The following is a 23,369-nucleotide window of genomic DNA, read 5'->3' on the forward strand; positions in this document are numbered from 1 at the left end:
CTATAGCCCATTGCTTAAACACTGACCGACTGAGTGAGTGTGTGGATGGGTGGGGGATGGCTATCTCTATAAGTGATTGGGTACTAGTAATCTGGCTCAGGGTAAGGTGATGTGAGCAACCCCACCCCCAACCCCACCCCCAACCTGATAGGTTAGGTTGGTTAGGGTTAGGAATAGGGTTAGGCACAATCGCATCCCCACCCTGACATCTTTTATAGCTCCCACAGAAGAAAAAAGAGCACAGTCCCATATAGTACTTAAAAAAAAGGAACAGATGTACTTTGTAAATGTTTCAGCTGTGCTTAGTGAGAAAGGAGGGAGAATAACAGATTTAAATACAAACTATAGCCCATAGCTTAAACACGGACCGACTGAGTGAGTGTGTGGATGGGTGGAGGATGGCTATCTCTACAAGTGATTGGGAACTAGTAATCTGGCTCAGGGTAAGGTGATGTGAGCAACCCCACCCCCAACCCCACCCCCAACCTGATAGGTTAGGTTGGTTAGGGTTAGGAATAGGGTTAGGCACAATCGCATCCCCACCCTGACATCTTTTATAGCTCCCACAGAAGAAAAAAGAGCACAGTCCCATATAGTACTTAAAAAAAAGGAACAGATGTAATTTGTAAAAATTTCAGCTGTGCTTAGTGAGAAAGGAGGGAGAATAACAGATTGAAATACAAACTATAGCCCATTGCTTAAACACTGACCGACTGAGTGAGTGTGTGGATGGGTGGGGGATGGCTATCTCTATAAGTGATTGGGTACTAGTAATCTGGCTCAGGGTAAGGTGATGTGAGCAACCCCACCCCCAACCCCACCCCCAACCTGATAGGTTAGGTTGGTTAGGGTTAGGAATAGGGTTAGGCACAATCGCATCCCCACCCTGACATCTTTTATAGCTCCCACAGAAGAAAAAAGAGCACAGTCCCATATAGTACTTAAAAAAAAGGAACAGATGTACGTTGTAAATGTTTCAGCTGTGCTTAGTGAGAAAGGAGGGAGAATAACAGATTTAAATACAAACTATAGCCCATTGCTTAAACACTGACCGACTGAGTGAGTGAGTGGATGGGTGGGTGATAGCTATCTCTACAAGTGATTGGGAACTAGTAATTTGGCTGAGGGTAAGGAGACTTGAGCAACCCCATCCCCACCCTGATATCTTTTATAGCTCCCACAGAAGAAGAAAGAGCAGAGTACCATATAGTACTTAAAAAAAAAAAAAAAAAAAAAAAAAAAAAAAGGAACAGATGTACTTTGTAAATGTTTCAGCTGTGCTTAGTGAGAAAGGAGGGAGAATAACAGATTTAAAGACAAACTAGAGCCCATAGCTTAAACACGGACCGACTGAGTGAGTGTGTGGATGGGTGGAGGATGGCTATCTCTATAAGTCATTGGGAACTAGTAATCTGGCTCAGGGTAAGGTGATGTGAGCAACCCCACCCCCAACCCCACCCCCAACCTGATAGGTTAGGTTGGTTAGGGTTAGGAATAGGGTTAGGCACAATCGCATCCCCACCCTGACATCTTTTATAGCTCCCACAGAAGAAAAAAGAGCACAGTCCCATATAGTACTTAAAAAAAAGGAACAGATGTACTTTGTAAATGTTTCAGCTGTGCTTAGTGAGAAAGGAGGGAGAATAACAGATTTAAATACAAACTATAGCCCATAGCTTAAACACGGACCGACTGAGTGAGTGTGTGGATGGGTGGAGGATGGCTATCTCTACAAGTGATTGGGAACTAGTAATCTGGCTCAGGGTAAGGTGATGTGAGCAACCCCACCCCCAACCCCACCCCCAACCTGATAGGTTAGGTTGGTTAGGGTTAGGAATAGGGTTAGGCACAATCGCATCCCCACCCTGACATCTTTTATAGCTCCCACAGAAGAAAAAAGAGCACAGTCCCATATAGTACTTAAAAAAAAGGAACAGATGTAATTTGTAAAAATTTCAGCTGTGCTTAGTGAGAAAGGAGGGAGAATAACAGATTGAAATACAAACTATAGCCCATTGCTTAAACACTGACCGACTGAGTGAGTGTGTGGATGGGTGGGGGATGGCTATCTCTATAAGTGATTGGGTACTAGTAATCTGGCTCAGGGTAAGGTGATGTGAGCAACCCCACCCCCAACCCCACCCCCAACCTGATAGGTTAGGTTGGTTAGGGTTAGGAATAGGGTTAGGCACAATCGCATCCCCACCCTGACATCTTTTATAGCTCCCACAGAAGAAAAAAGAGCACAGTCCCATATAGTACTTAAAAAAAAGGAACAGATGTACGTTGTAAATGTTTCAGCTGTGCTTAGTGAGAAAGGAGGGAGAATAACAGATTTAAATACAAACTATAGCCCATTGCTTAAACACTGACCGACTGAGTGAGTGAGTGGATGGGTGGGTGATAGCTATCTCTACAAGTGATTGGGAACTAGTAATTTGGCTGAGGGTAAGGAGACTTGAGCAACCCCATCCCCACCCTGATATCTTTTATAGCTCCCACAGAAGAAGAAAGAGCAGAGTACCATATAGTACTTAAAAAAAAAAAAAAAAAAAAAAAAAAAAAAGGAACAGATGTACTTTGTAAATGTTTCAGCTGTGCTTAGTGAGAAAGGAGGGAGAATAACAGATTTAAAGACAAACTAGAGCCCATAGCTTAAACACGGACCGACTGAGTGAGTGTGTGGATGGGTGGAGGATAGCTATCTCTACAAGTGATTGGGAACTAGTAATTTGGCTGAGGGTAAGGAGACTTGAGCAACCCCATCCCCACCCTGATATCTTTTATAGCTCCCACAGAAGAAGAAAGAGCAGAGTACCATATAGTACTTAAAAAAAAAAAAAAAAAAAAAAAAAAAAAAAAAAGGAACAGATGTACTTTGTAAATGTTTCAGCTGTGCTTAGTGAGAAAGGAGGGAGAATAACAGATTTAAAGACAAACTAGAGCCCATAGCTTAAACACGGACCGACTGAGTGAGTGTGTGGATGGGTGGAGGATGGCTATCTCTATAAGTCATTGGGAACTAGTAATCTGGCTCAGGGTAAGGTGATGTGAGCAACCCCACCCCCAACCCCACCCCCAACCTGATAGGTAAGGTTGGTTAGGGTTAGGAATAGGGTTAGGCACAATCGCATCCCCACCCTGACATCTTTTATAGCTCCCACAGAAGAAAAAAGAGCACAGTCCCATATAGTACTTAAAAAAAAGGAACAGATGTACTTTGTAAATGTTTCAGCTGTGCTTAGTGAGAAAGGAGGGAGAATAACAGATTTAAATACAAACTATAGCCCATAGCTTAAACACGGACCGACTGAGTGAGTGTGTGGATGGGTGGGGGATGGCTATCTCTACAAGTGATTGGGAACTAGTAATCTGGCTCAGGGTAAGGTGATGTGAGCAACCCCACCCCCAACCCCACCCCCAACCCCACCCCCAACCTGATAGGTTAGGTTGGTTAGGGTTAGGAATAGGGTTAGGCACAATCGCATCCCCACCCTGACATCTTTTATAGCTCCCACAGAAGAAAAAAGAGCACAGTCCCATATAGTACTTAAAAAAAAGGAACAGATGTAATTTGTAAAAATTTCAGCTGTGCTTAGTGAGAAAGGAGGGAGAATAACAGATTGAAATACAAACTATAGCCCATTGCTTAAACACTGACCGACTGAGTGAGTGTGTGGATGGGTGGGGGATGGCTATCTCTATAAGTGATTGGGTACTAGTAATCTGGCTCAGGGTAAGGTGATGTGAGCAACCCCACCCCCAACCCCACCCCCAACCCCACCCCCAACCTGATAGGTTAGGTTGGTTAGGGTTAGGAATAGGGTTAGGCACAATCGCATCCCCACCCTGACATCTTTTATAGCTCCCACAGAAGAAAAAAGAGCACAGTCCCATATAGTACTTAAAAAAAAGGAACAGATGTACGTTGTAAATGTTTCAGCTGTGCTTAGTGAGAAAGGAGGGAGAATAACAGATTTAAATACAAACTATAGCCCATTGCTTAAACACTGACCGACTGAGTGAGTGAGTGGATGGGTGGGTGATAGCTATCTCTACAAGTGATTGGGAACTAGTAATTTGGCTGAGGGTAAGGAGACTTGAGCAACCCCATCCCCACCCTGATATCTTTTATAGCTCCCACAGAAGAAGAAAGAGCAGAGTACCATATAGTACTTAAAAAAAAAAAAAAAAAAAAAAAAAAAAAAAAAGGAACAGATGTACTTTGTAAATGTTTCAGCTGTGCTTAGTGAGAAAGGAGGGAGAATAACAGATTTAAAGACAAACTAGAGCCCATAGCTTAAACACGGACCGACTGAGTGAGTGTGTGGATGGGTGGAGGATGGCTATCTCTACAAGTGATTGGGAACTAGTAATCTGGCTCAGGGTAAGGTGATGTGAGCAACCCCACCCCCAACCCCACCCCCAACCTGATAGGTTAGGTTGGTTAGGGTTAGGAATAGGGTTAGGCACAATCGCATCCCCACCCTGACATCTTTTATAGCTCCCACAGAAGAAAAAAGAGCACAGTCCCATATAGTACTTAAAAAAAAGGAACAGATGTAATTTGTAAAAATTTCAGCTGTGCTTAGTGAGAAAGGAGGGAGAATAACAGATTGAAATACAAACTATAGCCCATTGCTTAAACACTGACCGACTGAGTGAGTGTGTGGATGGGTGGGGGATGGCTATCTCTATAAGTGATTGGGTACTAGTAATCTGGCTCAGGGTAAGGTGATGTGAGCAACCCCACCCCCAACCCCACCCCCAACCTGATAGGTTAGGTTGGTTAGGGTTAGGAATAGGGTTAGGCACAATCGCATCCCCACCCTGACATCTTTTATAGCTCCCACAGAAGAAAAAAGAGCACAGTCCCATATAGTACTTAAAAAAAAGGAACAGATGTACTTTGTAAATGTTTCAGCTGTGCTTAGTGAGAAAGGAGGGAGAATAACAGATTTAAATACAAACTATAGCCCATAGCTTAAACACGGACCGACTGAGTGAGTGTGTGGATGGGTGGGGGATGGCTATCTCTACAAGTGATTGGGAACTAGTAATCTGGCTCAGGGTAAGGTGATGTGAGCAACCCCACCCCCAACCCCACCCCCAACCCCACCCCCAACCTGATAGGTTAGGTTGGTTAGGGTTAGGAATAGGGTTAGGCACAATCGCATCCCCACCCTGACATCTTTTATAGCTCCCACAGAAGAAAAAAGAGCACAGTCCCATATAGTACTTAAAAAAAAGGAACAGATGTAATTTGTAAAAATTTCAGCTGTGCTTAGTGAGAAAGGAGGGAGAATAACAGATTGAAATACAAACTATAGCCCATTGCTTAAACACTGACCGACTGAGTGAGTGTGTGGATGGGTGGGGGATGGCTATCTCTATAAGTGATTGGGTACTAGTAATCTGGCTCAGGGTAAGGTGATGTGAGCAACCCCACCCCCAACCCCACCCCCAACCTGATAGGTTAGGTTGGTTAGGGTTAGGAATAGGGTTAGGCACAATCGCATCCCCACCCTGACATCTTTTATAGCTCCCACAGAAGAAAAAAGAGCACAGTCCCATATAGTACTTAAAAAAAAGGAACAGATGTACTTTGTAAATGTTTCAGCTGTGCTTAGTGAGAAAGGAGGGAGAATAACAGATTTAAATACAAACTATAGCCCATAGCTTAAACACGGACCGACTGAGTGAGTGTGTGGATGGGTGGAGGATGGCTATCTCTACAAGTGATTGGGAACTAGTAATCTGGCTCAGGGTAAGGTGATGTGAGCAACCCCACCCCCAACCCCACCCCCAACCTGATAGGTTAGGTTGGTTAGGGTTAGGAATAGGGTTAGGCACAATCGCATCCCCACCCTGACATCTTTTATAGCTCCCACAGAAGAAAAAAGAGCACAGTCCCATATAGTACTTAAAAAAAAGGAACAGATGTAATTTGTAAAAATTTCAGCTGTGCTTAGTGAGAAAGGAGGGAGAATAACAGATTGAAATACAAACTATAGCCCATTGCTTAAACACTGACCGACTGAGTGAGTGTGTGGATGGGTGGGGGATGGCTATCTCTATAAGTGATTGGGTACTAGTAATCTGGCTCAGGGTAAGGTGATGTGAGCAACCCCACCCCCAACCCCACCCCCAACCTGATAGGTTAGGTTGGTTAGGGTTAGGAATAGGGTTAGGCACAATCGCATCCCCACCCTGACATCTTTTATAGCTCCCACAGAAGAAAAAAGAGCACAGTCCCATATAGTACTTAAAAAAAAGGAACAGATGTACGTTGTAAATGTTTCAGCTGTGCTTAGTGAGAAAGGAGGGAGAATAACAGATTTAAATACAAACTATAGCCCATTGCTTAAACACTGACCGACTGAGTGAGTGAGTGGATGGGTGGGTGATAGCTATCTCTACAAGTGATTGGGAACTAGTAATTTGGCTGAGGGTAAGGAGACTTGAGCAACCCCATCCCCACCCTGATATCTTTTATAGCTCCCACAGAAGAAGAAAGAGCAGAGTACCATATAGTACTTAAAAAAAAAAAAAAAAAAAAAAAAAAAAAAAGGAACAGATGTACTTTGTAAATGTTTCAGCTGTGCTTAGTGAGAAAGGAGGGAGAATAACAGATTTAAAGACAAACTAGAGCCCATAGCTTAAACACGGACCGACTGAGTGAGTGTGTGGATGGGTGGAGGATGGCTATCTCTATAAGTCATTGGGAACTAGTAATCTGGCTCAGGGTAAGGTGATGTGAGCAACCCCACCCCCAACCCCACCCCCAACCTGATAGGTTAGGTTGGTTAGGGTTAGGAATAGGGTTAGGCACAATCGCATCCCCACCCTGACATCTTTTATAGCTCCCACAGAAGAAAAAAGAGCACAGTCCCATATAGTACTTAAAAAAAAGGAACAGATGTACTTTGTAAATGTTTCAGCTGTGCTTAGTGAGAAAGGAGGGAGAATAACAGATTTAAATACAAACTATAGCCCATAGCTTAAACACGGACCGACTGAGTGAGTGTGTGGATGGGTGGAGGATGGCTATCTCTACAAGTGATTGGGAACTAGTAATCTGGCTCAGGGTAAGGTGATGTGAGCAACCCCACCCCCAACCCCACCCCCAACCTGATAGGTTAGGTTGGTTAGGGTTAGGAATAGGGTTAGGCACAATCGCATCCCCACCCTGACATCTTTTATAGCTCCCACAGAAGAAAAAAGAGCACAGTCCCATATAGTACTTAAAAAAAAGGAACAGATGTAATTTGTAAAAATTTCAGCTGTGCTTAGTGAGAAAGGAGGGAGAATAACAGATTGAAATACAAACTATAGCCCATTGCTTAAACACTGACCGACTGAGTGAGTGTGTGGATGGGTGGGGGATGGCTATCTCTATAAGTGATTGGGTACTAGTAATCTGGCTCAGGGTAAGGTGATGTGAGCAACCCCACCCCCAACCCCACCCCCAACCTGATAGGTTAGGTTGGTTAGGGTTAGGAATAGGGTTAGGCACAATCGCATCCCCACCCTGACATCTTTTATAGCTCCCACAGAAGAAAAAAGAGCACAGTCCCATATAGTACTTAAAAAAAAGGAACAGATGTACGTTGTAAATGTTTCAGCTGTGCTTAGTGAGAAAGGAGGGAGAATAACAGATTTAAATACAAACTATAGCCCATTGCTTAAACACTGACCGACTGAGTGAGTGAGTGGATGGGTGGGTGATAGCTATCTCTACAAGTGATTGGGAACTAGTAATTTGGCTGAGGGTAAGGAGACTTGAGCAACCCCATCCCCACCCTGATATCTTTTATAGCTCCCACAGAAGAAGAAAGAGCAGAGTACCATATAGTACTTAAAAAAAAAAAAAAAAAAAAAAAAAAAAAAGGAACAGATGTACTTTGTAAATGTTTCAGCTGTGCTTAGTGAGAAAGGAGGGAGAATAACAGATTTAAAGACAAACTAGAGCCCATAGCTTAAACACGGACCGACTGAGTGAGTGTGTGGATGGGTGGAGGATGGCTATCTCTATAAGTCATTGGGAACTAGTAATCTGGCTCAGGGTAAGGTGATGTGAGCAACCCCACCCCCAACCCCACCCCCAACCTGATAGGTAAGGTTGGTTAGGGTTAGGAATAGGGTTAGGCACAATCGCATCCCCACCCTGACATCTTTTATAGCTCCCACAGAAGAAAAAAGAGCACAGTCCCATATAGTACTTAAAAAAAAGGAACAGATGTACTTTGTAAATGTTTCAGCTGTGCTTAGTGAGAAAGGAGGGAGAATAACAGATTTAAATACAAACTATAGCCCATAGCTTAAACACGGACCGACTGAGTGAGTGTGTGGATGGGTGGAGGATGGCTATCTCTACAAGTGATTGGGAACTAGTAATCTGGCTCAGGGTAAGGTGATGTGAGCAACCCCACCCCCAACCCCACCCCCAACCTGATAGGTTAGGTTGGTTAGGGTTAGGAATAGGGTTAGGCACAATCGCATCCCCACCCTGACATCTTTTATAGCTCCCACAGAAGAAAAAAGAGCACAGTCCCATATAGTACTTAAAAAAAAGGAACAGATGTACGTTGTAAATGTTTCAGCTGTGCTTAGTGAGAAAGGAGGGAGAATAACAGATTGAAATACAAACTATAGCCCATAGCTTAAACACTGACCAACTGAGTGAGTGAGTGGATGGGTGGGTGATAGCTATCTCTACAAGTGATTGGGAACTAGTAATTTGGCTGAGGGTAAGGAGACTTGAGCAACCCCATCCCCACCCTGATATCTTTTATAGCTCCCACAGAAGAAGAAAGAGCAGAGTACCATATAGTACTTAAAAAAAAAAAAAAAAAAAAAAAAAAAAAAAAAAGGAACAGATGTACTTTGTAAATGTTTCAGCTGTGCTTAGTGAGAAAGGAGGGAGAATAACAGATTTAAAGACAAACTAGAGCCCATAGCTTAAACACGGACCGACTGAGTGAGTGTGTGGATGGGTGGAGGATGGCTATCTCTATAAGTCATTGGGAACTAGTAATCTGGCTCAGGGTAAGGTGATGTGAGCAACCCCACCCCCAACCCCACCCCCAACCTGATAGGTAAGGTTGGTTAGGGTTAGGAATAGGGTTAGGCACAATCGCATCCCCACCCTGACATCTTTTATAGCTCCCACAGAAGAAAAAAGAGCACAGTCCCATATAGTACTTAAAAAAAAGGAACAGATGTACTTTGTAAATGTTTCAGCTGTGCTTAGTGAGAAAGGAGGGAGAATAACAGATTTAAATACAAACTATAGCCCATAGCTTAAACACGGACCGACTGAGTGAGTGTGTGGATGGGTGGGGGATGGCTATCTCTACAAGTGATTGGGAACTAGTAATCTGGCTCAGGGTAAGGTGATGTGAGCAACCCCACCCCCAACCCCACCCCCAACCCCACCCCCAACCTGATAGGTTAGGTTGGTTAGGGTTAGGAATAGGGTTAGGCACAATCGCATCCCCACCCTGACATCTTTTATAGCTCCCACAGAAGAAAAAAGAGCACAGTCCCATATAGTACTTAAAAAAAAGGAACAGATGTAATTTGTAAAAATTTCAGCTGTGCTTAGTGAGAAAGGAGGGAGAATAACAGATTGAAATACAAACTATAGCCCATTGCTTAAACACTGACCGACTGAGTGAGTGTGTGGATGGGTGGGGGATGGCTATCTCTATAAGTGATTGGGTACTAGTAATCTGGCTCAGGGTAAGGTGATGTGAGCAACCCCACCCCCAACCCCACCCCCAACCCCACCCCCAACCTGATAGGTTAGGTTGGTTAGGGTTAGGAATAGGGTTAGGCACAATCGCATCCCCACCCTGACATCTTTTATAGCTCCCACAGAAGAAAAAAGAGCACAGTCCCATATAGTACTTAAAAAAAAGGAACAGATGTACTTTGTAAATGTTTCAGCTGTGCTTAGTGAGAAAGGAGGGAGAATAACAGATTTAAATACAAACTATAGCCCATAGCTTAAACACGGACCGACTGAGTGAGTGTGTGGATGGGTGGAGGATGGCTATCTCTACAAGTGATTGGGAACTAGTAATCTGGCTCAGGGTAAGGTGATGTGAGCAACCCCACCCCCAACCCCACCCCCAACCTGATAGGTTAGGTTGGTTAGGGTTAGGAATAGGGTTAGGCACAATCGCATCCCCACCCTGACATCTTTTATAGCTCCCACAGAAGAAAAAAGAGCACAGTCCCATATAGTACTTAAAAAAAAGGAACAGATGTAATTTGTAAAAATTTCAGCTGTGCTTAGTGAGAAAGGAGGGAGAATAACAGATTGAAATACAAACTATAGCCCATTGCTTAAACACTGACCGACTGAGTGAGTGTGTGGATGGGTGGGGGATGGCTATCTCTATAAGTGATTGGGTACTAGTAATCTGGCTCAGGGTAAGGTGATGTGAGCAACCCCACCCCCAACCCCACCCCCAACCTGATAGGTTAGGTTGGTTAGGGTTAGGAATAGGGTTAGGCACAATCGCATCCCCACCCTGACATCTTTTATAGCTCCCACAGAAGAAAAAAGAGCACAGTCCCATATAGTACTTAAAAAAAAGGAACAGATGTACGTTGTAAATGTTTCAGCTGTGCTTAGTGAGAAAGGAGGGAGAATAACAGATTTAAATACAAACTATAGCCCATTGCTTAAACACTGACCGACTGAGTGAGTGAGTGGATGGGTGGGTGATAGCTATCTCTACAAGTGATTGGGAACTAGTAATTTGGCTGAGGGTAAGGAGACTTGAGCAACCCCATCCCCACCCTGATATCTTTTATAGCTCCCACAGAAGAAGAAAGAGCAGAGTACCATATAGTACTTAAAAAAAAAAAAAAAAAAAAAAAAAAAAAAAAGGAACAGATGTACTTTGTAAATGTTTCAGCTGTGCTTAGTGAGAAAGGAGGGAGAATAACAGATTTAAAGACAAACTAGAGCCCATAGCTTAAACACGGACCGACTGAGTGAGTGTGTGGATGGGTGGAGGATGGCTATCTCTATAAGTCATTGGGAACTAGTAATCTGGCTCAGGGTAAGGTGATGTGAGCAACCCCACCCCCAACCCCACCCCCAACCTGATAGGTAAGGTTGGTTAGGGTTAGGAATAGGGTTAGGCACAATCGCATCCCCACCCTGACATCTTTTATAGCTCCCACAGAAGAAAAAAGAGCACAGTCCCATATAGTACTTAAAAAAAAGGAACAGATGTACTTTGTAAATGTTTCAGCTGTGCTTAGTGAGAAAGGAGGGAGAATAACAGATTTAAATACAAACTATAGCCCATAGCTTAAACACGGACCGACTGAGTGAGTGTGTGGATGGGTGGAGGATGGCTATCTCTACAAGTGATTGGGAACTAGTAATCTGGCTCAGGGTAAGGTGATGTGAGCAACCCCACCCCCAACCCCACCCCCAACCTGATAGGTTAGGTTGGTTAGGGTTAGGAATAGGGTTAGGCACAATCGCATCCCCACCCTGACATCTTTTATAGCTCCCACAGAAGAAAAAAGAGCACAGTCCCATATAGTACTTAAAAAAAAGGAACAGATGTACGTTGTAAATGTTTCAGCTGTGCTTAGTGAGAAAGGAGGGAGAATAACAGATTGAAATACAAACTATAGCCCATAGCTTAAACACTGACCGACTGAGTGAGTGAGTGGATGGGTGGGTGATAGCTATCTCTACAAGTGATTGGGAACTAGTAATTTGGCTGAGGGTAAGGAGACTTGAGCAACCCCATCCCCACCCTGATATCTTTTATAGCTCCCACAGAAGAAGAAAGAGCAGAGTACCATATAGTACTTAAAAAAAAAAAAAAAAAAAAAAAAAAAAAAAAAAGGAACAGATGTACTTTGTAAATGTTTCAGCTGTGCTTAGTGAGAAAGGAGGGAGAATAACAGATTTAAAGACAAACTAGAGCCCATAGCTTAAACACGGACCGACTGAGTGAGTGTGTGGATGGGTGGAGGATGGCTATCTCTATAAGTCATTGGGAACTAGTAATCTGGCTCAGGGTAAGGTGATGTGAGCAACCCCACCCCCAACCCCACCCCCAACCTGATAGGTAAGGTTGGTTAGGGTTAGGAATAGGGTTAGGCACAATCGCATCCCCACCCTGACATCTTTTATAGCTCCCACAGAAGAAAAAAGAGCACAGTCCCATATAGTACTTAAAAAAAAGGAACAGATGTACTTTGTAAATGTTTCAGCTGTGCTTAGTGAGAAAGGAGGGAGAATAACAGATTTAAATACAAACTATAGCCCATAGCTTAAACACGGACCGACTGAGTGAGTGTGTGGATGGGTGGGGGATGGCTATCTCTACAAGTGATTGGGAACTAGTAATCTGGCTCAGGGTAAGGTGATGTGAGCAACCCCACCCCCAACCCCACCCCCAACCCCACCCCCAACCTGATAGGTTAGGTTGGTTAGGGTTAGGAATAGGGTTAGGCACAATCGCATCCCCACCCTGACATCTTTTATAGCTCCCACAGAAGAAAAAAGAGCACAGTCCCATATAGTACTTAAAAAAAAGGAACAGATGTAATTTGTAAAAATTTCAGCTGTGCTTAGTGAGAAAGGAGGGAGAATAACAGATTGAAATACAAACTATAGCCCATTGCTTAAACACTGACCGACTGAGTGAGTGTGTGGATGGGTGGGGGATGGCTATCTCTATAAGTGATTGGGTACTAGTAATCTGGCTCAGGGTAAGGTGATGTGAGCAACCCCACCCCCAACCCCACCCCCAACCCCACCCCCAACCTGATAGGTTAGGTTGGTTAGGGTTAGGAATAGGGTTAGGCACAATCGCATCCCCACCCTGACATCTTTTATAGCTCCCACAGAAGAAAAAAGAGCACAGTCCCATATAGTACTTAAAAAAAAGGAACAGATGTACGTTGTAAATGTTTCAGCTGTGCTTAGTGAGAAAGGAGGGAGAATAACAGATTTAAATACAAACTATAGCCCATTGCTTAAACACTGACCGACTGAGTGAGTGAGTGGATGGGTGGGTGATAGCTATCTCTACAAGTGATTGGGAACTAGTAATTTGGCTGAGGGTAAGGAGACTTGAGCAACCCCATCCCCACCCTGATATCTTTTATAGCTCCCACAGAAGAAGAAAGAGCAGAGTACCATATAGTACTTAAAAAAAAAAAAAAAAAAAAAAAAAAAAAAAAAGGAACAGATGTACTTTGTAAATGTTTCAGCTGTGCTTAGTGAGAAAGGAGGGAGAATAACAGATTTAAAGACAAACTAGAGCCCATAGCTTAAACACGGACCGACTGAGTGAGTGTGTGGATGGGTGGAGGATGGCTATCTCTACAAGTGATTGGGAACTAGTAATCTGGCTCAGGGTAAGGTGATGTGAGCAACCCCACCCCCAACCCCACCCCCAACCTGATAGGTTAGGTTGGTTAGGGTTAGGAATAGGGTTAGGCACAATCGCATCCCCACCCTGACATCTTTTATAGCTCCCACAGAAGAAAAAAGAGCACAGTCCCATATAGTACTTAAAAAAAAGGAACAGATGTAATTTGTAAAAATTTCAGCTGTGCTTAGTGAGAAAGGAGGGAGAATAACAGATTGAAATACAAACTATAGCCCATTGCTTAAACACTGACCGACTGAGTGAGTGTGTGGATGGGTGGGGGATGGCTATCTCTATAAGTGATTGGGTACTAGTAATCTGGCTCAGGGTAAGGTGATGTGAGCAACCCCACCCCCAACCCCACCCCCAACCTGATAGGTTAGGTTGGTTAGGGTTAGGAATAGGGTTAGGCACAATCGCATCCCCACCCTGACATCTTTTATAGCTCCCACAGAAGAAAAAAGAGCACAGTCCCATATAGTACTTAAAAAAAAGGAACAGATGTACTTTGTAAATGTTTCAGCTGTGCTTAGTGAGAAAGGAGGGAGAATAACAGATTTAAATACAAACTATAGCCCATAGCTTAAACACGGACCGACTGAGTGAGTGTGTGGATGGGTGGGGGATGGCTATCTCTACAAGTGATTGGGAACTAGTAATCTGGCTCAGGGTAAGGTGATGTGAGCAACCCCACCCCCAACCCCACCCCCAACCCCACCCCCAACCTGATAGGTTAGGTTGGTTAGGGTTAGGAATAGGGTTAGGCACAATCGCATCCCCACCCTGACATCTTTTATAGCTCCCACAGAAGAAAAAAGAGCACAGTCCCATATAGTACTTAAAAAAAAGGAACAGATGTAATTTGTAAAAATTTCAGCTGTGCTTAGTGAGAAAGGAGGGAGAATAACAGATTGAAATACAAACTATAGCCCATTGCTTAAACACTGACCGACTGAGTGAGTGTGTGGATGGGTGGGGGATGGCTATCTCTATAAGTGATTGGGTACTAGTAATCTGGCTCAGGGTAAGGTGATGTGAGCAACCCCACCCCCAACCCCACCCCCAACCTGATAGGTTAGGTTGGTTAGGGTTAGGAATAGGGTTAGGCACAATCGCATCCCCACCCTGACATCTTTTATAGCTCCCACAGAAGAAAAAAGAGCACAGTCCCATATAGTACTTAAAAAAAAGGAACAGATGTACGTTGTAAATGTTTCAGCTGTGCTTAGTGAGAAAGGAGGGAGAATAACAGATTTAAATACAAACTATAGCCCATTGCTTAAACACTGACCGACTGAGTGAGTGAGTGGATGGGTGGGTGATAGCTATCTCTACAAGTGATTGGGAACTAGTAATTTGGCTGAGGGTAAGGAGACTTGAGCAACCCCATCCCCACCCTGATATCTTTTATAGCTCCCACAGAAGAAGAAAGAGCAGAGTACCATATAGTACTTAAAAAAAAAAAAAAAAAAAAAAAAAAAAGGAACAGATGTACTTTGTAAATGTTTCAGCTGTGCTTAGTGAGAAAGGAGGGAGAATAACAGATTTAAAGACAAACTAGAGCCCATAGCTTAAACACGGACCGACTGAGTGAGTGTGTGGATGGGTGGAGGATGGCTATCTCTATAAGTGATTGGGTACTAGTAATCTGGCTCAGGGTAAGGTGATGTGAGCAACCCCACCCCCAACCCCACCCCCAACCTGATAGGTTAGGTTGGTTAGGGTTAGGAATAGGGTTAGGCACAATCGCATCCCCACCCTGACATCTTTTATAGCTCCCACAGAAGAAAAAAGAGCACAGTCCCATATAGTACTTAAAAAAACGGAACAGATGTACTTTGTAAATGTTTCAGCTGTGCTTAGTGAGAAAGGAGGGAGAATAACAGATTTAAATACAAACTATAGCCCATAGCTTAAACACGGACCGACTGAGTGAGTGTGTGGATGGGTGGGGGATGGCTATCTCTACAAGTGATTGGGAACTAGTAATCTGGCTCAGGGTAAGGTGATGTGAGCAACCCCACCCCCAACCCCACCCCCAACCCCACCCCCAACCTGATAGGTTAGGTTGGTTAGGGTTAGGAATAGGGTTAGGCACAATCGCATCCCCACCCTGACATCTTTTATAGCTCCCACAGAAGAAAAAAGAGCACAGTCCCATATAGTACTTAAAAAAAAGGAACAGATGTAATTTGTAAAAATTTCAGCTGTGCTTAGTGAGAAAGGAGGGAGAATAACAGATTGAAATACAAACTATAGCCCATTGCTTAAACACTGACCGACTGAGTGAGTGTGTGGATGGGTGGGGGATGGCTATCTCTATAAGTGATTGGGTACTAGTAATCTGGCTCAGGGTAAGGTGATGTGAGCAACCCCACCCCCAACCCCACCCCCAACCTGATAGGTTAGGTTGGTTAGGGTTAGGAATAGGGTTAGGCACAATCGCATCCCCACCCTGACATCTTTTATAGCTCCCACAGAAGAAAAAAGAGCACAGTCCCATATAGTACTTAAAAAAAAGGAACAGATGTACGTTGTAAATGTTTCAGCTGTGCTTAGTGAGAAAGGAGGGAGAATAACAGATTTAAATACAAACTATAGCCCATTGCTTAAACACTGACCGACTGAGTGAGTGAGTGGATGGGTGGGTGATAGCTATCTCTACAAGTGATTGGGAACTAGTAATTTGGCTGAGGGTAAGGAGACTTGAGCAACCCCATCCCCACCCTGATATCTTTTATAGCTCCCACAGAAGAAGAAAGAGCAGAGTACCATATAGTACTTAAAAAAAAAAAAAAAAAAAAAAAAAAAAGGAACAGATGTACTTTGTAAATGTTTCAGCTGTGCTTAGTGAGAAAGGAGGGAGAATAACAGATTTAAAGACAAACTAGAGCCCATAGCTTAAACACGGACCGACTGAGTGAGTGTGTGGATGGGTGGAGGATGGCTATCTCTATAAGTCATTGGGAACTAGTAATCTGGCTCAGGGTAAGGTGATGTGAGCAACCCCACCCCCAACCCCACCCCCAACCTGATAGGTAAGGTTGGTTAGGGTTAGGAATAGGGTTAGGCACAATCGCATCCCCACCCTGACATCTTTTATAGCTCCCACAGAAGAAAAAAGAGCACAGTCCCATATAGTACTTAAAAAAAAGGAACAGATGTACTTTGTAAATGTTTCAGCTGTGCTTAGTGAGAAAGGAGGGAGAATAACAGATTTAAATACAAACTATAGCCCATAGCTTAAACACGGACCGACTGAGTGAGTGTGTGGATGGGTGGAGGATGGCTATCTCTACAAGTGATTGGGAACTAGTAATCTGGCTCAGGGTAAGGTGATGTGAGCAACCCCACCCCCAACCCCACCCCCAACCTGATAGGTTAGGTTGGTTAGGGTTAGGAATAGGGTTAGGCACAATCGCATCCCCACCCTGACATCTTTTATAGCTCCCACAGAAGAAAAAAGAGCACAGTCCCATATAGTACTTAAAAAAAAGGAACAGATGTAATTTGTAAAAATTTCAGCTGTGCTTAGTGAGAAAGGAGGGAGAATAACAGATTGAAATACAAACTATAGCCCATTGCTTAAACACTGACCGACTGAGTGAGTGTGTGGATGGGTGGGGGATGGCTATCTCTATAAGTGATTGGGTACTAGTAATCTGGCTCAGGGTAAGGTGATGTGAGCAACCCCACCCCCAACCCCACCCCCAACCTGATAGGTTAGGTTGGTTAGGGTTAGGAATAGGGTTAGGCACAATCGCATCCCCACCCTGACATCTTTTATAGCTCCCACAGAAGAAAAAAGAGCACAGTCCCATATAGTACTTAAAAAAAAGGAACAGATGTACTTTGTAAATGTTTCAGCTGTGCTTAGTGAGAAAGGAGGGAGAATAACAGATTTAAATACAAACTATAGCCCATAGCTTAAACACGGACCGACTGAGTGAGTGTGTGGATGGGTGGGGGATGGCTATCTCTACAAGTGATTGGGAACTAGTAATCTGGCTCAGGGTAAGGTGATGTGAGCAACCCCACCCCCAACCCCACCCCCAACCCCACCCCCAACCTGATAGGTTAGGTTGGTTAGGGTTAGGAATAGGGTTAGGCACAATCGCATCCCCACCCTGACATCTTTTATAGCTCCCACAGAAGAAAAAAGAGCACAGTCCCATATAGTACTTAAAAAAAAGGAACAGATGTAATTTGTAAAAATTTCAGCTGTGCTTAGTGAGAAAGGAGGGAGAATAACAGATTGAAATACAAACTATAGCCCATTGCTTAAACACTGACCGACTGAGTGAGTGTGTGGATGGGTGGGGGATGGCTATCTCTATAAGTGATTGGGTACTAGTAATCTGGCTCAGGGTAAGGTGATGTGAGCAACCCCACCCCCAACCCCACCCCCAACCTGATAGGTTAGGTTGGTTAGGGTTAGGAATAGGGTTAGGCACAATCGCATCCCCACCCTGACATCTTTTATAGCTCCCACAGAAGAAAAAAGAGCACAGTCCCATATAGTACTTAAAAAAAAGGAACAGATGTACGTTGTAAATGTTTCAGCTGTGCTTAGTGAGAAAGGAGGGAGAATAACAGATTTAAATACAAACTATAGCCCATTGCTTAAACACTGACCGACTGAGTGAGTGAGTGGATGGGTGGGTGATAGCTATCTCTACAAGTGATTGGGAACTAGTAATTTGGCTGAGGGTAAGGAGACTTGAGCAACCCCATCCCCACCCTGATATCTTTTATAGCTCCCACAGAAGAAGAAAGAGCAGAGTACCATATAGTACTTAAAAAAAAAAAAAAAAAAAAAAAAAAAAGGAACAGATGTACTTTGTAAATGTTTCAGCTGTGCTTAGTGAGAAAGGAGGGAGAATAACAGATTTAAAGACAAACTAGAGCCCATAGCTTAAACACGGACCGACTGAGTGAGTGTGTGGATGGGTGGAGGATGGCTATCTCTATAAGTGATTGGGTACTAGTAATCTGGCTCAGGGTAAGGTGATGTGAGCAACCCCACCCCCAACCCCACCCCCAACCTGATAGGTTAGGTTGGTTAGGGTTAGGAATAGGGTTAGGCACAATCGCATCCCCACCCTGACATCTTTTATAGCTCCCACAGAAGAAAAAAGAGCACAGTCCCATATAGTACTTAAAAAAACGGAACAGATGTACTTTGTAAATGTTTCAGCTGTGCTTAGTGAGAAAGGAGGGAGAATAACAGATTTAAATACAAACTATAGCCCATAGCTTAAACACGGACCGACTGAGTGAGTGTGTGGATGGGTGGGGGATGGCTATCTCTACAAGTGATTGGGAACTAGTAATCTGGCTCAGGGTAAGGTGATGTGAGCAACCCCACCCCCAACCCCACCCCCAACCCCACCCCCAACCTGATAGGTTAGGTTGGTTAGGGTTAGGAATAGGGTTAGGCACAATCGCATCCCCACCCTGACATCTTTTATAGCTCCCACAGAAGAAAAAAGAGCACAGTCCCATATAGTACTTAAAAAAAAGGAACAGATGTAATTTGTAAAAATTTCAGCTGTGCTTAGTGAGAAAGGAGGGAGAATAACAGATTGAAATACAAACTATAGCCCATTGCTTAAACACTGACCGACTGAGTGAGTGTGTGGATGGGTGGGGGATGGCTATCTCTATAAGTGATTGGGTACTAGTAATCTGGCTCAGGGTAAGGTGATGTGAGCAACCCCACCCCCAACCCCACCCCCAACCTGATAGGTTAGGTTGGTTAGGGTTAGGAATAGGGTTAGGCACAATCGCATCCCCACCCTGACATCTTTTATAGCTCCCACAGAAGAAAAAAGAGCACAGTCCCATATAGTACTTAAAAAAAAGGAACAGATGTACGTTGTAAATGTTTCAGCTGTGCTTAGTGAGAAAGGAGGGAGAATAACAGATTTAAATACAAACTATAGCCCATTGCTTAAACACTGACCGACTGAGTGAGTGAGTGGATGGGTGGGTGATAGCTATCTCTACAAGTGATTGGGAACTAGTAATTTGGCTGAGGGTAAGGAGACTTGAGCAACCCCATCCCCACCCTGATATCTTTTATAGCTCCCACAGAAGAAGAAAGAGCAGAGTACCATATAGTACTTAAAAAAAAAAAAAAAAAAAAAAAAAAAAGGAACAGATGTACTTTGTAAATGTTTCAGCTGTGCTTAGTGAGAAAGGAGGGAGAATAACAGATTTAAAGACAAACTAGAGCCCATAGCTTAAACACGGACCGACTGAGTGAGTGTGTGGATGGGTGGAGGATGGCTATCTCTATAAGTCATTGGGAACTAGTAATCTGGCTCAGGGTAAGGTGATGTGAGCAACCCCACCCCCAACCCCACCCCCAACCTGATAGGTAAGGTTGGTTAGGGTTAGGAATAGGGTTAGGCACAATCGCATCCCCACCCTGACATCTTTTATAGCTCCCACAGAAGAAAAAAGAGCACAGTCCCATATAGTACTTAAAAAAAAGGAACAGATGTACTTTGTAAATGTTTCAGCTGTGCTTAGTGAGAAAGGAGGGAGAATAACAGATTTAAATACAAACTATAGCCCATAGCTTAAACACGGACCGACTGAGTGAGTGTGTGGATGGGTGGAGGATGGCTATCTCTACAAGTGATTGGGAACTAGTAATCTGGCTCAGGGTAAGGTGATGTGAGCAACCCCACCCCCAACCCCACCCCCAACCCCACCCCCAACCCCACCCCCAACCTGATAGGTTAGGTTGGTTAGGGTTAGGAATAGGGTTAGGCACAATCGCATCCCCACCCTGACATCTTTTATAGCTCCCACAGAAGAAAAAAGAGCACAGTCCCATATAGTACTTAAAAAAAAGGAACAGATGTAATTTGTAAAAATTTCAGCTGTGCTTAGTGAGAAAGGAGGGAGAATAACAGATTGAAATACAAACTATAGCCCATTGCTTAAACACTGACCGACTGAGTGAGTGTGTGGATGGGTGGGGGATGGCTATCTCTATAAGTGATTGGGTACTAGTAATCTGGCTCAGGGTAAGGTGATGTGAGCAACCCCACCCCCAACCCCACCCCCAACCTGATAGGTTAGGTTGGTTAGGGTTAGGAATAGGGTTAGGCACAATCGCATCCCCACCCTGACATCTTTTATAGCTCCCACAGAAGAAAAAAGAGCACAGTCCCATATAGTACTTAAAAAAAAGGAACAGATGTACGTTGTAAATGTTTCAGCTGTGCTTAGTGAGAAAGGAGGGAGAATAACAGATTTAAATACAAACTATAGCCCATTGCTTAAACACTGACCGACTGAGTGAGTGAGTGGATGGGTGGGTGATAGCTATCTCTACAAGTGATTGGGAACTAGTAATTTGGCTGAGGGTAAGGAGACTTGAGCAACCCCATCCCCACCCTGATATCTTTTATAGCTCCCACAGAAGAAGAAAGAGCAGAGTACCATATAGTACTTAAAAAAAAAAAAAAAAAAAAAAAAAAAAAAAAGGAACAGATGTACTTTGTAAATGTTTCAGCTGTGCTTAGTGAGAAAGGAGGGAGAATAACAGATTTAAAGACAAACTAGAGCCCATAGCTTAAACACGGACCGACTGAGTGAGTGTGTGGATGGGTGGAGGATGGCTATCTCTATAAGTCATTGGGAACTAGTAATCTGGCTCAGGGTAAGGTGATGTGAGCAACCCCACCCCCAACCCCACCCCCAACCTGATAGGTTAGGTTGGTTAGGGTTAGGAATAGGGTTAGGCACAATCGCATCCCCACCCTGACATCTTTTATAGCTCCCACAGAAGAAAAAAGAGCACAGTCCCATATAGTACTTAAAAAAAAGGAACAGATGTACTTTGTAAATGTTTCAGCTGTGCTTAGTGAGAAAGGAGGGAGAATAACAGATTTAAAGACAAACTAGAGCCCATAGCTTAAACACGGACCGACTGAGTGAGTGTGTGGATGGGTGGAGGATGGCTATCTCTATAAGTCATTGGGAACTAGTAATCTGGCTCAGGGTAAGGTGATGTGAGCAACCCCACCCCCAACCCCACCCCCAACCTGATAGGTAAGGTTGGTTAGGGTTAGGAATAGGGTTAGGCACAATCGCATCCCCACCCTGACATCTTTTATAGCTCCCACAGAAGAAAAAAGAGCACAGTCCCATATAGTACTTAAAAAAAAGGAACAGATGTACTTTGTAAATGTTTCAGCTGTGCTTAGTGAGAAAGGAGGGAGAATAACAGATTTAAAGACAAACTAGAGCCCATAGCTTAAACACGGACCGACTGAGTGAGTGTGTGGATGGGTGGAGGATGGCTATCTCTACAAGTGATTGGGAACTAGTAATCTGGCTCAGGGTAAGGTGATGTGAGCAACCCCACCCCCAACCCCACCCCCAACCCCACCCCCAACCTGATAGGTTAGGTTGGTTAGGGTTAGGAATAGGGTTAGGCACAATCGCATCCCCACCCTGACATCTTTTATAGCTCCCACAGAAGAAAAAAGAGCACAGTCCCATATAGTACTTAAAAAAAAGGAACAGATGTAATTTGTAAAAATTTCAGCTGTGCTTAGTGAGAAAGGAGGGAGAATAACAGATTGAAATACAAACTATAGCCCATTGCTTAAACACTGACCGACTGAGTGAGTGTGTGGATGGGTGGGGGATGGCTATCTCTATAAGTGATTGGGTACTAGTAATCTGGCTCAGGGTAAGGTGATGTGAGCAACCCCACCCCCAACCCCACCCCCAACCTGATAGGTTAGGTTGGTTAGGGTTAGGAATAGGGTTAGGCACAATCGCATCCCCACCCTGACATCTTTTATAGCTCCCACAGAAGAAAAAAGAGCACAGTCCCATATAGTACTTAAAAAAAAGGAACAGATGTACTTTGTAAATGTTTCAGCTGTGCTTAGTGAGAAAGGAGGGAGAATAACAGATTTAAAGACAAACTAGAGCCCATAGCTTAAACACGGACCGACTGAGTGAGTGTGTGGATGGGTGGAGGATGGCTATCTCTATAAGTCATTGGGAACTAGTAATCTGGCTCAGGGTAAGGTGATGTGAGCAACCCCACCCCCAACCCCACCCCCAACCTGATAGGTAAGGTTGGTTAGGGTTAGGAATAGGGTTAGGCACAATCGCATCCCCACCCTGACATCTTTTATAGCTCCCACAGAAGAAAAAAGAGCACAGTCCCATATAGTACTTAAAAAAAAGGAACAGATGTACTTTGTAAATGTTTCAGCTGTGCTTAGTGAGAAAGGAGGGAGAATAACAGATTTAAAGACAAACTAGAGCCCATAGCTTAAACACGGACCGACTGAGTGAGTGTGTGGATGGGTGGAGGATGGCTATCTCTATAAGTCATTGGGAACTAGTAATCTGGCTCAGGGTAAGGTGATGTGAGCAACCCCACCCCCAACCCCACCCCCAACCTGATAGGTAAGGTTGGTTAGGGTTAGGAATAGGGTTAGGCACAATCGCATCCCCACCCTGACATCTTTTATAGCTCCCACAGAAGAAAAAAGAGCACAGTCCCATATAGTACTTAAAAAAAAGGAACAGATGTACTTTGTAAATGTTTCAGCTGTGCTTAGTGAGAAAGGAGGGAGAATAACAGATTTAAATACAAACTATAGCCCATAGCTTAAACACGGACCGACTGAGTGAGTGTGTGGATGGGTGGGGGATGGCTATCTCTACAAGTGATTGGGAACTAGTAATCTGGCTCAGGGTAAGGTGATGTGAGCAACCCCACCCCCAACCCCACCCCCAACCCCACCCCCAACCCCACCCCCAACCTGATAGGTTAGGTTGGTTAGGGTTAGGAATAGGGTTAGGCACAATCGCATCCCCACCCTGACATCTTTTATAGCTCCCACAGAAGAAAAAAGAGCACAGTCCCATATAGTACTTAAAAAAAAGGAACAGATGTAATTT

This window comes from Pangasianodon hypophthalmus, chromosome 11 (assembly GCF_027358585.1).
Source record: "Pangasianodon hypophthalmus isolate fPanHyp1 chromosome 11, fPanHyp1.pri, whole genome shotgun sequence".
NCBI classification, from domain to species: domain Eukaryota; kingdom Metazoa; phylum Chordata; class Actinopteri; order Siluriformes; family Pangasiidae; genus Pangasianodon; species Pangasianodon hypophthalmus.